Raw genomic sequence first — 5130 nt, 5'->3', positions numbered from 1 at the left:
TCGGATTGTTAACTCGTTTGGATGTCTTTTAATGAGTCTCCACAAGACAGATTGGCTGTGTAGATTATGTGCTAGAGTATTTAGGTAATTAGATTGCCTCTGTTTTGTCTGTTTCTTATTGTCAGATTTAATTGCAAACCTCTTACTTTTTCCTTTCGTGCTTCTGAAATCTTAATGAAGATTTATTTCATACATAAAAATGCATTACACGTTCTCTTATTTTTATATTCATCGTTTCCTTACTTTTGTGTCTCGTGTTTCGTAACTTGCTTTCAGAAGCTCAAGTTTCAATTTTCTTTTAAACAAGAAAACACTCTTTACAATCTTTAGAAATTGTATTGATTTACGTTATTTTAAAATTATATGCCTGTGTGTGTGTTTGTGTGCGCACAGCTGCGTATATAATATAAATAAATGTTTTAAAGCACTAGTTTACACATATATAGCGTCCTAACGATTGTCTAATATGCTATCTTTAGAATAAATCTGTGTTTACGAGTTTAATAAATAAACTATATGGTTGATAACATATATAATCTTCTGGTTTCAATTTTCGCGTGTTGTACGCTTACAGAAACTAGATCACAAAGTATACAACATCGATTCGTCATTTTCTAGAATTATTTTCGGATCCACTTCAAACTTGACCAACTTAACCACGATATTCGAGTCTCATAAGAGCGCTAATGGAGTTTCAAAATACCTCGTGTGACACGTACAATATATATTCGTAAGAGGATCTAGTCCACAAGCGGCCGAATATTTTCGTCAAATTCTTTTTATTGTCCAGATTTAGTGCTCGACTATTCGTTTAGCGTGAAAATGGTTGCACAATTTCTAGCAGAGAAACTTGAGTGTAATTATAATTATTCTAAATTTCCAGAGCTATGTTAAAACAATCCTGCCCACAGGTGACCATAAATAATAAATATTTCAATTCTAAACAAAGATACAGTCAGATATCATAGTAGATAAATGCAAACAACTGAAACGAAAACTAAAAGAATTCTACTGGCTCATTGGCAGACGCTCCAACTTAAACGTGCAGAGTGAAATAATGCTATATAAAGCCATACTAAAACCTGTTTGGACCTATGGGATTCAACTATGGGGAACAGCGAGTAATTCCAACATAGAAATTCTCCAACGATTTCAATCAAAAACTCTAAGATCCTCAATAGATGCGCCTTGGTATGTTACCAATGAAACGATACATCGCGACCTTAAGATACCCACAATTAAAGAAGAAATATCCAAATTCAGTAACAGATATAACATAAGAGTTAACAACCACCAAAACCCATTAGTTATCCAATTACTTGACACGACGGATCAGATCCGCAGACTAAAAACACATTACCCTTTAGATTTAAGCGTTAGATTCAACTAGAATCAAACATACTATAAACACTTATAATCCAAGTTACAGTACCACGCCAAAATAATTTACTTATAACAATGGGAATTGACTTCAAATTCTGAGAATTTACTTAATGAGAATTGATTGTAAAAATTCTGTCAAAAATATCGTCAGATCGGATAGCTTCGTGTTCCTGTGTATAATTACAGAGAACCAGAATTGAAAATCCGTGCGCGAAAACCGTGTGCAGTAAAATATCGTCGCTTTAGTCAGAGACCGCCGCTTTACATTTTGCATCTGAAACAACGATTCTGTCCGAGTGCATAAGCACGTACGAAATGGCGAAATGGGGGCATCATGGCACAATAATAGCGGTGCAACGAGAGATTCGCGTCGTCTTGCTCGTCTATTAATAAGTTTAGGAGAGGACCATCTATTTTGGAAACGATAAGTTCGCTCGAACAGACATGCCACTATCCGATGAACATTGTTGCGCCGGCTGAGTCCCGTCACAGTTGAAAAGTTGCATCGTAAAAGTCAGCGTCTCGCAAAAAGTTGCAAAAAAATCACCTTGAACTCGTGCCAAAGCGGAAGCAGAAAAAGCTTTGACCGTCTTCGGTATTTTCGCTTTCGTTCGTTTACAGCGAAAGCATTTCTATTTATAGAGGAAACAGCGGAGCGTTTAGTCGAAATTTCCATTCGCAAACTGAACTCGAGAAACACACGCGAATTACAGATTTTTCTATTCTATTTATTATTTTCCGTGTACTATTACCTTGTTCCCTATATTTTTTTTCCTGTTGCTTGTTATGCGTGTTTCGTTACTGGTTACGTGATTTTTCAAATTTATTTGCAACTACGTATATCGTCGTAGCGCGTTGCGTGCCGTGTGAAATTAACGTCATGTCGTCAGAAAAAAAATTGATTCTGTTAATACAGTTACAGCATAAAGAAACAATAATTACACGCTTATGTATATTTTCCATCGGATGCGTCTCGTTCGAGCAATTAAACAGATAACAAAGATGCATTGGGAGCTTCGTTTTTGTCGATTTATTTTTTCGTAAGATCGTAATAAACATAATGATTACAGCTGGTTTTTTTTAAATCACTTTGTTATACTCAAGGTTGGAACATTGCTCGTAGTAAATAATTATGTGAAATGTCGTTGAGCGATTCCTTCTTATTTCCTTTTCCAATTGAACTGCAATAATTGTACCGGAAGCGCGATCAAAGTACGACAAAAACGAATATATATATCGAAAGTACAAATATTTTCAAGTTACACGTTAAGTACTTACAGTTCAGCTGGCTGCTGAAGCGAGCAAAATTCTCATAGAAAGAAGACTGAAAAGAAAACACCCCACTGACCTCACTAAAGAAATAAAATAGTCAAACTCGAAGATGGTATCTCGCGGGGGATAGCCATCCACGTGTTATTGAACAATTAAGCTAGAAAAATTTAACAAATTTCTAGTTGGACAAATTGTAATGTGTTGCTGTACGAATTAAATAATGAAATAAAAAAAACACACTGCTCCTACAAAAAAGAGAAGATTCTGTAAAATCTCGGATTCTGAACACAATGATATTCTGTTATTAATAGACATAGAGATTATGAAATAAAAATAATTGTCAATTGCATTACATTGCTGCGATACGATATAAAATACAAAATATTTTCAATATAATCTTCCCTCGCGGGGGATAGCCATCCACGTGTTATTGAACAATTAAGCTAGAAAAATTTAACAAATTTCTAGTTGGACAAATTGTAATGTGTTGCTGTACGAATTAAATAATGAAATAAAAAAAACACACTGCTCCTACAAAAAAGAGAAGATTCTGTAAAATCTCGGATTCTGAACACAATGATATTCTATTATTAATAGACATGGAGATTATGAAATAAAAATAATTGTCAATTGCATCACATTGCTGTGATACGATATAATATACAAACACTTTTAATATACAAAATATTATCAGTATAATCTTCTGATTTGACTGTATCTTTAACAATAAGATTTTCATAATACGCGATAATACATTTTTTACTATATATATTATTATTACAATTATTTTTAAATTACACGTTAAATGCTTACACTCTTCCTACAAAAAAGAGAAGATGCTGAAAAATCTCGGATTCTAAACACAACTGTTTTAAACATAACTGATATTCTGTTATTAATAGACATAGATATTATGAAATAAAAATAATTGTCAATTGCATCATGTTGCTATAATACGATATAATACACATAACATTACAATATAATGCACAAAGCAGTATGAGCGTAATTTTTTGATTTAACCTTATCTTTAAAGTACAATACGTACATACGTACATACGTACATTGACGTTATCGTACATATACGATAACGTCAATTGTATAATAATTCGAGTAATTGTAGACACATAGAACGTAGCGTGCAATTGAATAAAAACCTGTTTCAATGTTGTCCATGTGAAGACAAATTAACGTGGAAGAGTGAAGAGAGTCATTGCATATGCGGGTCAGCTTTTAACGTAAACGGGTTTATATTTCGTCTCTGCCTGGTGTAACACATGCTAACTGGCTAACGGGACACGCATCGACCAAGCCGGACAAAAATTGTGTCTCTCTAAAATAGGTATATAGGTAGGTAGCAGGACAAACTTACAAATATTACGATACGATACAAACCGAAAGCGAACTTTATAGAACAATTTTTTCTGCTTTCTGAAATTTGCATGCTGCTTCATTTCAAATCGTTGATATTACGTGCGCTTACGCAGTGGAAGATTATTGAATTTGTAAACAGAACAGTTCGACCAATATGATGAAATGGCAATCGGAAGGTTACTTGTTCACATAATTCTATCATTTAGTGATTCACTTGTTAATATAATTCTATCATCCAGTGACGCAAACAAAATCTAATTTATTATGTACGTAAGTTCAACTTCTGTTGGAGATATCGCTACACAAATTGTTGTTGGATAATGGGCTAAATCGCGTTAGTCAGCTGCTTCGTCTTATTTGTCAATTTGTGTTGATGGAAATTGTCAGAAGCTAATATTCCTCAGTTAATGGCAATTAGCTTGCTCGGTAGTCTTTTACAAACTGCCAGATTCTTCGCTATACAACCAAGTCTGGCTCAGTCATTTGGTTCAAATTTCACGCCGCTCGTTCCTCTTATTCTCCTTGGACAAAGTTTGAAGTGAATAAATAAATAAATAAATTAATATGCTTGTTATCCAGGACTATCGAGAAAATTGTCTTCTGATCTTCCAGCCGTTCGCCCATCGCCTTCGAATTTGACAATTGCATCGCCTAGCATTTCTGCTTTCCCACAATTTTCGCTTTCCTTTCCAGATATTCTACCTAGTGTACAATTTTATATTTACGTGTTTTTCTCCGCGAACACTCGAGGGAGATTATTTTTATCTTCGAGCCACGTAATAACATCACCTACAAGTAGCTTCATCCGCCGCCTAATAACCAAATTTGGCTTTTGTAATTCCCCGCCAACGTTCACGTATGACTCATTATAGATGGCATACTTCGATTAGAGTGTTCGATGGATTAAAACTTTTATCTCGTTGTCTTCTTATCTTCTAACGTAACATATAAAGGCTTATTATGGATGCAGTTGTCGATAACGTAGCTTGCTATCTCAGCTTATGCTCTGCATCTTTCGCGTAATGCAGTGGTAACAGAGAAACTTGTATATGCACATTGTCTTCCAACGAAGCATCTTTTCTTTTTTTTTTTTTTTTTTTT

The sequence above is a fragment of the Bombus impatiens genome, unplaced genomic scaffold (genome assembly GCF_000188095.3).
Source record: "Bombus impatiens unplaced genomic scaffold, BIMP_2.2 scf_0723, whole genome shotgun sequence".
Taxonomy (NCBI): Eukaryota; Metazoa; Arthropoda; class Insecta; order Hymenoptera; family Apidae; genus Bombus; species Bombus impatiens.
This window is presented reverse-complemented; position numbering follows the sequence as displayed.